The sequence below is a fragment of the Myotis brandtii genome, unplaced genomic scaffold, assembly GCF_000412655.1.
Source record: "Myotis brandtii unplaced genomic scaffold, ASM41265v1 scaffold32, whole genome shotgun sequence".
Lineage (NCBI taxonomy): Eukaryota > Metazoa > Chordata > Mammalia > Chiroptera > Vespertilionidae > Myotis > Myotis brandtii.
In genome coordinates, this window is record NW_005362269.1 from 10,658,104 (window position 1) to 10,671,413 (window position 13,310).

Genomic DNA, 13,310 nt, shown 5'->3' on the forward strand with positions numbered 1-13,310 from the left:
CATAAAACTAATATAATATTATATGTCAACTATAATTGAAAGTTAAATAAAATATGTAGCAAGGGTTTAGACACTATAGGTACACAAATGTGTGATATAAATATATTCTCTTGAAAACAAATTTTGATTCTCATTTACTACTCCACCCATTGTAGTTATTTTAGTCTTTCTTCAGTTGTCTATCTCTGTCCTCTCAATGGTGAGAATGATTCTTATTTTACTCTTATCACAAAACCCCACATAATCACTGTATTCAGGTTTAATGGGGAACAGGGGAGAGGGAAAAGAGTCTCTTGTCCAATTACATAAATAAAAAATCTATTCTTGTTATGCTGAGAATAAAAACGTTAGAATAGATTGTCTCACAGAAGTAACTTTACAGATTATGGTCAGATTCTGTATCACAGTAGTCATACTTTTCTATGGATACAGTGTTTCTGTGGGTACTCATAGGACCATTAAGCATGCTTTTTTAGGAAAAAAATGTACCAACAAGCAGCTTATACTCAAGATTCAACATAATAGAGTGCTTAAAAGCTTAGGTCCACGGGTAAGAGAGCCCTTCACTAAAACCCCAGGTTTACCACTTACTAGCTGAGTCATCACATGGCTTTCTTAATTCCTCTGTCCTTCAGTTTCCTCATCCACCAATGAGGATGGCATAAGTACATCCCTCAGGCGGTGTTTGCAGGAATAACTGAGATAATGTATGTCAAACACTTAATTAGCACATATAGTTAGGTATCAAATGGTAGCTGTTTAATATTACTACAGTGGGGCCTTGACTTACGAGTGTCCCGACTAATGAGTTTTTTGAGATACCAGCTGTCTCTCGGCTGATTTTTTGCATTGAGTTGACAGAGTAATTTGAGTTAACGGTCTCAGAACGAATTAAACTTGTAAGTCAAGGCCCCACTGTATTGTTGTTATAGGTTATGTTTTAAAACTCTTTTTAGAGTTATCCAACATTTATATTTATACTAGTGGCCCAATGCGTGAATTTAGTGCAAGAGTAGGCCTTTGCAGGTGCGGCCGCCTCGGCCCTCGCGGCCCTGACTTCGTCTGGATAGTTGTTCCACTGTTTGGCCGTTCGGTAAATTTGCATATTATGCTTTTATTAATATAGAAGATTTTTGGAAATGACAGGGCAGTTGAGAGAGACCATGTCAGACACAAAATATAATTTCCTAAATGAATATATTATTTTGTGCACTTACCTGGTGGGGGAGAACTGTATGGTAAAAGTATTTGATGGCTTATATTTAATTATGGTTCCAAACTTTAACACTGAATAATGCCAAAAGCAGATATGTGGGAGAGAGATCTCAAATGAAAATCTAATAGTGATCTTAGAACAGTGATACATGTTTTGTTCTTTTGTTATAGCGGAGTTTATATTAAGGTAAATATATTTTGGGGTCTAATACCGTGTGGTTTCCCCCTAATACTTGAAACAAAATGTATGTAAGAAAATGTAATACTTTCTATTGTATTGTAATTGATTTCTCCTATATCTTTACATGTACAGACACCCTATTGTGTTTTCTCAGGCCTTGTATCTTTCATTAAATAAAATAACATGGATATAATATCAAATAAAAGAACAAGAGTGAAGATAACTCAGCAGTTTGCCTCTGTGGCATTTTCTATTACTTATCCCGGGAGGCAGTAAAGCGTGGCTTTTGTTGATTCACAGTAGGAAATAAAAGTTAAAGAAGTTGACTGTGTAATCCATCTTTCCGTACACAAATTAAATATCTCTCTCCATGTTTACATAGTGCTTATTGCAGAATATAGAGGACTATGTCTCAGCACATCATCTAAGCCATTCTTCACTTGGTATTTAGAGAGATGTTAGACTGATTTCAAAATAGTGATAGCAACTAGATAACCAGCAGTGCACACCCAGTTTTATTCTAAACTTATGGAATAAACCATAATGTGTATAGGAAAGATACTATAGGAATTGTGTTAACTATATTTTCTTATTTTCTGTATTCTTTTTCCTTAAACATTTGAAATAGTTTTTTTTTCAAGATAAAATATGAGAGTTTTCTTCCCTGCTTGTTAAGGTAATATAGACGCATGTTAGGCAGTTTGGGAAATAAAATAACTACAGTCCTATCATATGGAGAGAATTCACTGTTAAAATTCGGTGTATTTCTTCCTTAATCAATGTTGATGTGTATGTAGTACACAAAGCATACTTTTCCCCTATTATTGTCTAATTAAGTCGTTTTTATTTTCCAGATGGCTTGTAATGTGTCACCATAGCTTCGGTAATACAGACATCTATATACATAAGTCTTTCTCCAGATTTCTGTAGGACAAGATTATTTCTTTAGAAGGCATTCCTGGTAGTAAGTTCTTGGAGACATGAATATTTGAAGAGTGAGTGTTGATGTGTATTAATCTGGAAAATTTGCACCAAATCATGTGTGCACTTATAATGTCTTGTTTCACCCAAAGTAGCATTGAATGTGATCATTTTTTTTTTTTTGCAAAACACAGAAGTAGGTCTTTTAAAAAGGAGTGTAAAGTGAGCAGGAGCAAAATTCCAAGTAAGGTCCTTGGGATTTAGCGGGATGTTGAGTGGCCCAGGTGGCACAAAGGTCTACTCCTATGGCCTGACACACACAGGGTATGTAAATGAAGCCCCTTGGGAGCAAGATTCCAGGGGGCCATACAGGGTGCTGTGCGGAAAAGCATGCTAAATTGTGGAGGGTGGAATCACAGGGCCATTTCCCATGGCTAAAGGCAGGGGTTAATTGCTGTTCCCTGAACTGGAGAAAAGACGTTGGGTGGTTAACTTTGTTTTTAACTTGGTGTGTGCCAGGCCCTGAAAGGCTAGAGGAGCGGGGTGCATAGCCCCGTGGAACTGATTCTAGGTGATTTGAGCAACACTGGGAGACTGGTGGGTGCTGGCTGGACAAGGACAGCTCATCCTTTTCCTCTGTGATTTGAGGTCTGAGGACCTGAGGTCAGTCCACCGCTTGTCAGGCAAGCAAAGCTATTTCTGATGCAGAAAAGCTCCAGCCTCAAGGGAAACTGGACACCATATCCAAGCAAGGCAGGGACTGGGCCTGGTTTTGTAGAAATCAAAGGCATTATTTCCAGATAGGATACAATTAATTTTTTTCCTCAGAGGCCCAATTATGCAAATGAGTTCTGAAAGACTAGGACCTTGTGAGTCACCTGTAGATGCTCAAATTGAAAGAATGCATTACATTGTTTTGCACTCACATACCAACACCCAAAATAGGATTAACAACAGTGTGAATTTAATATTTACGATGATCTTTAAATAAGAATGCTAAATCACAACGTAAGTGAAAACTGAAATTAATTTTGTTTAAAAGGAGGAACGTGCATTAATTTGGACCCTGAGCGTTTTCTAATACAAGCTGTTTTTGTTTTCAAATGTTTGATTCAGACCCTAACAACTGTGTAGCCTCCAACATTTCCACAAAGGCGTTAGGTTTAGCATTTTTCTGCCTGTGGAGCATCATCCATACAATCTCTGCATAAATAAAGCACATGGAATTACAATTAGAGCAATCATATTAATCATCAAACCAGAAAATTTAAACGTGACGATATATGTGCTTAATATAAATGACATATGGTAACTGTAGTATTTTGTAAATAATGAGGATGCATAGCATTTCAATATTCTTGCAACAACTGCAAACTATGCATATTTATGATTTGTACTGGCTAGTCACACTCATAGTGTAAAAAAAAACTTCAGTTAAAGTTTGAAATAAGCAGGTAAAAATTTTTCCTACAATCCATATTCTGACACCTTGATTTCTATTTATAACCCCTACAAAGTCCATGGATGCCGAATCTAAGAAACTACCCTGTTAGAATGGTACCATATAAAATTGTAAAACTGAATGTGGCATTTGTAAAAAAAAAACCAAAACCAAAAACAAACAAACAAACAAGACAGAAAATGGAAGTATTTTGGGCACTGAGCTGATCTCTATTCCTTCCTTTACATAACACTGGTATTTCTAATAAAGTATAAGTTTACACAAGGCATATATAGCTGTATTCTAACTAGAGAGTACAACCTAGCATGTTGGGATTGGGCAATACTAGAGTAGTTTTAAGTATCTGAATCTCTGTAGATCTCTGCATGTGTGACAAAATCTCTTCTTTCACTTCATCACAAGTTGACTGTTAGCAGAAAATGAGGTTGCCCTGTAGGGTCTTAAACTTCTTGGACAGTATTATGCTATTTTAATATTACTTGGGTGGCTCTTAAAAGAGCCTTTGGATGTTTTTGAAGATTGGACTCTTCATCTTAGGTGCTGCCTTCCTGGGATTGGTCTTCTGCTGGGCCAACTTGGATCTCCCGGCTGTGGGCTTTTCCGTCCTGACCTTGCCAGGGCTCTTCTGCTGGGCTTGCCTTGGCTCCTGCAGTTTCATGTCCCCTTGGGAAGAGTTTAGAACTGCTGTTGCCCCTGGCTTCTGGGCTCTCTTGTTGGTATTGGTTCTCTTTGGAGTTTAGACTCCTTGGACAAGACCAGCTTTTTGGTCTTGGCAGAAGTGGACTTCTTGACCTTGACCTGGTGAGCTCATGAGCAGCCTTCTTGCTGAGCTTGAAGGAGCCCAGATGCTGGTGCCCTTGTTCTGCACCAGGGTGCCCTGGCTCACCAGGCCCTTCAGCACCAGCTTGATGTGGCTGTTGTTCTTGTCCAGCGTCCTCTTGCTTGCGACCAACGACGTGCCCGCATACTCCTGGGTAATCAGTTTGGACACTGTTGGGATTGGAGCCTTGTGACTCCCACTCTTCAGGCCCAGGGTGCCCTTGCCTTTTTCAGAATGTCACAGGAATGAATTTACACATATGTAAAGACACATGTGTATTTCCTATCCCCTCTATTCTGTTTCTTGATTTACATGTCTGTCCAGTACCACACTGTCTTGATTATTGTTCTTTCTAAGATGTCTTGAAATCCATTGTTGTAACTTCTCCAACTCTTTTCTTCATTTTTAAAATTATTTGGGGTTTTAAAATATCCTGTGTCTTTGCATATTAATTTTAGAATCAGCTTCTCAATTTCTACACAGAATTTGTCAACATTTTGATTGGGATTGCAGTGAATCTATAGGCTAATTTTGAAGCATTGACATCTTACCAATAGTGAGTTTTCTAAACCATGACCATGATCTTTTGTCTTTATTTAGGTCTTTGAAAAGTTTTCCCAGCAATACTTCATAGATTTTGTTGTATCACCTTTGGACATTATCTATTTACTTTACTCCTAGGTGTTTTCTGTTTTGATGCTATTATATATGATTTTATTTCTTTAATTTCAAATTGTGCTGTGGAATGAGATGCATGAATTCATCAGGTCACCATTTGGAGGAATCAGTGGGTAAAATGAACAGTTACTGCTTTAAATGTGCAGGATGGCAAGGCTGAGAATACTGAGAGTTCTAAACATTATTGCTATAGTGATAGTGATAGTTATTATATGGAAAAATATACAAAGATGCATGTCATTGTTTGGCAATACATTTAATTTTGGAATTAATTCTTTTGGGTGCAATGAACCGAAAAACTAAAAGAGCATACTTAAAAAAGTAAGTACAAATTTATGATTTTCAAAAAAGTTGATCAAGAGCATTTAGCATAAGCAAAATATTTGTTGACAGTTACTCCCTGCTAGAGGGACCATGATGATATCAATGACTACATAGGATACAGAAGACAAAGATGCTGAGGAAGCATCAGAATTTACTTCAAACATTCATAATTATATTAAGAAAAATGTGTGCGAAGACTGTGATTTAATATGCAGCTGTGTATGGTATGTTTATATATCACTCTGTGAAACATCATTCATCATTTAGATAAAATGACTGTTTAAAATAGCTTTTATGCAATTTTTATTCCAGACTTTCTTGTGCATGTATGAAAACTTAAGCAGTAGCTGTGACCGTGTTGGTTGCATTAACAGAAGAATATCTCCAATAGTTAAATGATGGCAGGTTTATATCAGAACGTTCAGATCCTTCAAACAGAAAACTAGTTAATTTCAATAATGGAACAATTTGTTTTCCCCACCCAATTTATGAAATCAGAGTCAAGGCTTTGGATATTCCTTCTGTCAAATGTGAAATATTATTCTGTAGACATTTTAATAAAATTTAGTTAAAAGTTTCAACATTCACAATAAAATCACAGGGTTTTGCTGCATTACTAAAATGGTGGAGCAAAGTATCACAGGAAAACACTATTTTTATTAAATTAAGAAGACTTGTAGCAATGTACTTGGTGTGCATCATGTGAGCACATAACATATCATTATTCTCATTCCATTATTGGTAACAGAAGCAAGAGTGCTCAAATTTATAGTCTTAAACTCATGCACAATTAAGAGTAACTGAGCTACAATTTTGTTTTTATGTGAGAAGCTCCTCTGAATAAGAAAAAAAGAATTTTAGCTGTCAGATATGCTTTCCATCTCTGCTTCCCACCATTGAAAAATGTTAGAAATGTTTTAGGCTCTAAAAACTTTAGAAATAAATCTAACAGCTCTCCTATGATACTAAGCTTTTTTTATAATGAGTCACCTAAAATTTTTATTATATTTTATTCAAAATCAATTCAGAAATATTTAGTCAATGTATATATTTATGAATGGAACACCAAGAAACATCAGCTCTTAATGCTTTTTAGCAATTTGTAATTGTTCAAAACGAAACTTAAGAACAGGAAACTGTTGCAATGAATCTTTCCGAGAACAAGGGACATTCAGAACAAATTAAATATTATTCCTCAAATGGTGTACAAGTTTTAAATTTGAAATTTTAATTGCACATTGGAATATTTCAAAGGGTGGAAAAATATTTTGATGGCGCTCCCATTTTTAATGGAATAAATTTATAGTCTATACTGGAAAGGATTGGCTTGAGTATTCTATGAGTTTTTAGCATGTATATTTTGTGAAAAACATAAACATATATAAAAATAGAGAAGATTTATTTGAATATTTTTATTTTGTAAAAATGGTTATAAAGAAATATAGTCATAATGGAACCAGAAGGTCAGTACCTCTAAATATATTTGGCTGGAATATTTACAAATGTCAACATGACAGTATTAGAAACAAGAATATTCTCTATTTATTTATTTTTATATTTTTATTGACTGTATTGGGGTGATATTGGTTGATACAATTATAAAGGTTTCAGATGTACAATTCTATAAAACATCATCTGCATATTCTATTGTGTGTTCACCACCCAAAGTTAAGCCTTCTTCTGTCACCATTTATCCCCCCTTCACCCTCTTCTCCATGCCCTCCCCACCTTTCCCTCTGGTAATCACCAAACCTTTGTCTGTGTCTATGAGTTTTTTGTTTTGTTTTGTTTTTGCTTAATCCTTTTACTTCTTTCACCCAACTAGAATTCTGGATACAATTTTTTTCTAGTGCGTGTCATCCAATAGGGGCAGAAAGGAAGTTATTCCTCTTGGTTACATATTAAATCATGTCCAGGAATAGATGAAGCTCTTTGACCTAGTTACTTGGGCACAATTTCTCTTGTTCTGAAGAATTGAGAACTTAAGAAGCAGTTCCTTGCCTCCCTCTCCTCCCAACATATGCACACACAGGCAAGATACAGTGATTGAAATAGAGACACTAGATACTCTTCGTCCAAAAAGGTAGAAACTGGCCGGGCCGGTGCAGCTCAGTGATTGAGCATCGACCTATGAACCAGAAGGTCAGGGTTTGATTCCCTGTCAGGGCACATGCCCGGGTTGTGGGCTCAATCCACAATGGGGGTTGTGAAGGAAGCCTTCTCCCTTTATTTCTGAAATCAATAAAATATATTTTTAAAAAAGAACAAAAAGGAAGAAATGGAAGGTACACTAGTAGAGCAATTCCGAATTTCATCTGTGTGCATATTGTTAGTTGATGAATAGGGCTTGGCCTTGCTCTCTGCACTTCTTGGTTCTGCCCTCTTAGTAATACCTTCTTTACCTAAAACATAGCTAATATCGCAGCTTTCTTAGTTTGTTCTCTGCCTTAGATTTGGGGGTTCTTATGAGTCTCAGAAGCACCACTGTCTAGTTGAGAGGGTCTCTGAGGCATGCTCTCCATGTTCCGAGAAGCCTTTCCATATTAGTGAAAGAATGCTTGAGGTGCTGACTTAAGTCTTTCTCACTTCTTAAGAAAGGATCTTACAGCCAAAACTTGGGTTCCTTGAGGCTGTGTTTTATTGGCAGTGCTCTGAATTTGACCTTTTTCCTTAGGCTATATCTTTGAAAGCATCGAGTTGCTTGGATAAAATGTCTGGAGTCCTTTATATTTCCCAAATCCAATTCAAAAACTGAAGAGTTTATACTTTGACTCATTGCTCTGTTTTTTTCATTTTATTACAGGTATCTAGAACAGGTCAGATGGCATCTCAGACATTCTTTAGAAGTCTCCTTAGCGAGGTCAATGAAATTCTACTCTCTATTCCTTCCTTCCATTGTCTAGAATTGCCTCAAAACATCTAGCAGTTGTATGAAACAGTGTAAAATTTTGTTCTAGTAGTAATACAGATTTGTCCAACTGCATTTTCCCCCCCTAATTTTAAGGACATTTGAAGGTAAAGAGTGGTGTATGTCGATATAAGGGCTCATATTTTTATCTGGAACCTGAAGAATAAACAAAGTTTTAAACCATCTTTAGAAATAAAGAGGTAAATTAATTTTTAAAGATGTTGAATTTAAGGTACCTGAGGGATATTCACAGGAAGATTTTTAATTGCTATTTAGAATCACAAGTGGAATTATTTATTGAAGCTCAAAATTTAATATAGTACTAAGCTCAGCTAGTTTCTATAAATGCAAAGATGCTCATTTCCTTTCTTCTAATCTCTCTTAGTTTCAAAACAATTAAGTGAGTTTATAGGAGAGGATATAAAGCTTCTACTTCTTCGAGTTCCCAGTCTAGTTGAAAATAACTAAACCAATATCTTAGGAATCATAATTATAAGTTTTGTAAGGACCTTAGGGATTCTAGGAAACTGGAATGTTTATTTGTTTTAAAAATCAGTTGTTGTTAAGGAAAAGATTGGGGGAGGCTAGACCATAGGAAAAAGGAGAGAAAGAATGGCAAATATCATGGAAATTGAGCCCAGTCTTCATTTGATTTTTTGTTCTATTCATTTATTTGTTGATTTAATTATTTATATATCAGTTCACTTACCTGACCATCCAGTTATTAAAAATTTGAGTTCTTTCCTTATCATTGAGGTGGCTTGGTGGTAGACAACTGAAACTACTACTGACTCATTTAAGAAGAAAATGACTTTATTTATAGAAAAAGGTGCAGTTCATAGAATCAAAGACATGGACAGAAGACCCAAGGCAAATGGCCACACAGACCACAGCCAGGCAGGTGTCAGAGTTCCTGCAGAGTCTTTTTATGACCATAATTGCTCGTCCTGAACCCATGATAGCACAGATGCTGCTGTGAATAGTATCTGTTTCATATGCTTTGTCAACTGGGTCCCCAGTGCCCACTGACTTTATCAATCCCATTAGAGTTTTGGCAGAGATTTTCCTATTAGTCATTAAAACAAACTTTAGACATAGAAATTTTTTCTTTTCAAAATGAAGGAGTGACTTTAGGACTTTGTTCGGAATAAAAAGAGAGACACTCCTTTCATGGAGAAGAGAGTGGAGAGAGGAGAGTCAGAAGGAATGTGGGGAAAGGGACAAAGATATAAGGCAGGTGGCCGAGGCACTGGCAACTATAAAGGAGGGGTGGACAGGGGGGTAGTTTCTTGTTGATTTGTAATTCTGGGTTCTCATGAAGAAAGATAAACTTTATGTCTCTAGTTTTGTGACCTATTCCTTTAACTTTCACACATAAATACACACACACATTTTTTTAGGGGTGCGGGTGGACTTTTCTTACTTTCAGTCATGGGTAAAAAACATCCAGTGAATTCTAAATATCTAGTTTAGACCATAAAATTGTTTCATTGAATTTTTCATCAAGAATTTTAGCTACCCATCTATTTTATAGGCTGACAATTCTATACTTAGTCTCCACTGGAAGTGGTTCTATTGGAGGACTTGTTTCCAGAGCTTCTAAAATCTCTGCTAACTTTAACTTGAAGAGAAAACTCCATCAGAATCACACTTTTTTTTGGATGATTTAGGAATACCAGATGAGCATTCTTTGTTCTAATACTCATTTAAAAACAAAAGTGGATCCAGGGCATGAGTTAAAAATACAGCAGGTTCTTGAATAATGTCATCCTATATAATAAAGAGGTAATATGCAAATTGACCATCACTCCAACACACAAGATGGTCACCCCCATGTGGACACAAGATGGCCAGCAGGGGAGGGCAGTTGGGGCAATCAGGCCAGCAGGGGAGGGCAGTTGGGGTGACTGGGCTGGCAGGGGAGGGCAGTTTGGAGTGACTAGGCCTGCAGGGGAGGGCAGTTGGGGGCTACCAGACCTACAGGGGAGGGCAGTTGGGGGTGACTAGGCCTGCAGGGAAGGGTAGTTGGGGGAGACCAGGCTGGCAAGGGAGGGCAGTTAGGGGTGACAGGGCCAGCAGGGGAGGGAAGTTGGGGGCGACCAGGCTGGCAAGGGAGGGCAGTTAGGGGTGATTGGGCCAGCAGGAGAGGGCAGTTGGGGGCGATCGGGCAGGCAGGGTAGCAGTTAGGCATTGATCAGGCTGGCAGGGGATTGGTTAGGGAGTGATCAGGCTGGCAGGCAGAAGCTGTTAGGGGCAATTAGGCAGGCAGGCAGGCAGGCAAGTGGTTGGGAGCCCGCAGTCCCAGATTGTAGAGGGTGCAGGCCGGGCTGAGGGACACCCCTCCCCCCATGCACAAATTTTGTGCACCAGGCCACTAGTTTCATTATGACGTTGATGAGATGCCACTGGAGCCTCTGGTTAAATTGGTTTTGTTACATGTCATTTTGCTTAAAGTCACAGAGCCTATGGATGACTTTAAGTGAGCACTTACTGCATGAAAGAGAGAGAAAGAGTGTGAGAGAGAAGCATTTCAATATTGTAAAACTATAATAGAAGCATAGGTCAGTTATATTATACTCGGAGATTAGTTTAAAAAATCAAAATGAACTAAAAAGTAGTTCCCCTTATTAGCTAATTGCAGTATTTCAAAGAGAAAAATAAATGCCCAGTTCTGAGAAATGACCTTAGACTGAAGACCCATGCTCTTTATTTTTACTTCAGTGTTGGAATCAGTCATTTTCCACGTGACAGTTTTTGCAACACTCATCTTAATACATAACTGGAGATTTTATTTGTTAGTCATTGACTTGACTAACAAATCAAGTCAATGGTTTCTATAGGAGCTTTCTAAGTAGTACAATTCATTGATAAAGTACCTTTTCCAGTTACCAAAATTGCTGGTAGCGTTTTATCCTTTCACTGCAAGTAAATAAAACCTTAAGAAATTATTCTGAATCACATGATTCTGAATCTGGACTGATCGAGCTGAGGGACAATCTGAAGTACCTGCTTTATGTTTGTTTTGCATCACACAATGTCAAGTGCTAAGAGAAGAGCAAATTCTTTAATTAAAAGGAACAATTTTCTTCAGAGAAACAATTGCTGTGTTTGCTACCCGATCTAATGTGTTGCACAGCCAAACTGGAGCTTTAATATGTGCTGTCTTTTTAGACGCCACCTGAATTAGTGGTTGTTATGACCGTGTATACTTATTTGGTGTAATTGATAGAAATGTTTAATTAAATATTAGGAAGGGTAATTCTTTAGCTTTCTCTATCAGATAAATGGAAATCATGGGCTTCTGAGGTTATTCTTGTATAATTAAATAAAAACACCCAAAGAACAGAAAATCAATGCTGCCAAAGTTCAAGATGGTTTTAAAACAGTTTTGTTTAGAAAAAACCTTGAATAATAATCTCCCCACTTGTTTCTTCTAACCACCTCCACGCCTCCTTTCTGTTCTCCTTCATTGTGCACCTGCAGTATGAGTGACTATTTGTAATAAGAATTACAGAAAATATGGACCTTCCTTCAGAGTTTATGGACTGGTTGTATGGGATTGTCTGATAAATAACACAAACAATAAATGCCACAGGGAAGAAGAAGATACATTATATTTTGAAATTCAAGGGAGATAACCCCATTCAAAGTGATTGGAGTTTTAGAAATATTTTGAATTTTTTTAGACTTGCCTTCAGTGACTTTATTCTAAACTCTCTGCTTGGTAAATAGAGGGTAGATACTTTATTAGTAACCAAACATTAAATAGACCCCATGTCCCAGTGTTAGCTGTATAATATGGTTGAATCATCCTCAGGTTAAATATTCATTTCTGTGCTTATAGATTTTAGCAAATGAGCATTAAATGGAAAAGATATGTCCTATTTGAACAATGTTAATATTTTTGACAAAGTAATTTTACACAAGTGTTCAAGTACCAACAGTAGGCACAGTTAAAAACAGCGACCCCTGCTCCTTCCTACCAACCTCCTGCCCTTACATTATTCTTCAGAAAAACAATTTTAAACTATTTTAGCTGTTTCATCTGTCGTTTATGTCCATGTTCTTGAATAACAAGATTATCCTGCATACATTTTTTGGGGGGAATGATTTGCTACAGCAAGGATGACAATTTGGAAAGTTTCTATCATGCATGTCTGTTCAGTCTATTTTCAGAAAACAATCCCTAGTTTTCATTTGGTGATTTGAAAGATTAATTTATAGCTCAACCTTTTTGAATAAAGTCAAATGTAATTTCCATTGAACAGACAACACAATTTTTCTCTGGGTGTCAATTTAATTTATAGAAATTATTTGTGCAAAGTGAGAAATTAATGATGTCAGAGAGCCAGATGTCTCACCTTGATTATGCTTGCACCATGCAACACAATAGTGAAAAAAATGCCAGGAGCTCTGTTTTGCAAAAACACGTCTTGAATGTGAATATTTCACTCTAGCCAAGCTTGTCTGTCGTTATAGGACTGAATACTTACACAACTCAACACAACTTCCCAAATTATCTTGAAATACTGGGTATAACTTAGCAGATATACCTCAAAAGACAATCACTTAAAATGATCTATTAAAGGATTGGGGCCCTAACCGGTTTGGCTCAGTGGATAGAGCATCGGCCTGTGGACTGAAAGGTCCCGGGTTTGATTCCAGCCAACGGCATGTACCTTGGTTGTGGGCACGTCCCCAGTAGGGAGTGTGCAGGAGGCAGCTGATCGATGTTTCTCTCTCATTGATGTTTCTGACTCTCTGTCCCTCTCCCATCCTCTCTGTGAAAAATCAATAAAAT

The 13,310-nt window shown here is 37.2% G+C and overlaps 1 pseudogene; it reads right to left on the reverse strand.

Annotated features, from left to right (window-relative positions):
• Positions 1–4,269: 4,269 nt before the first annotated feature.
• The window catches only part of LOC106726805, a 54,818-nt pseudogene continuing 45,777 nt past the window's right edge, over positions 4,270–13,310 (reverse strand).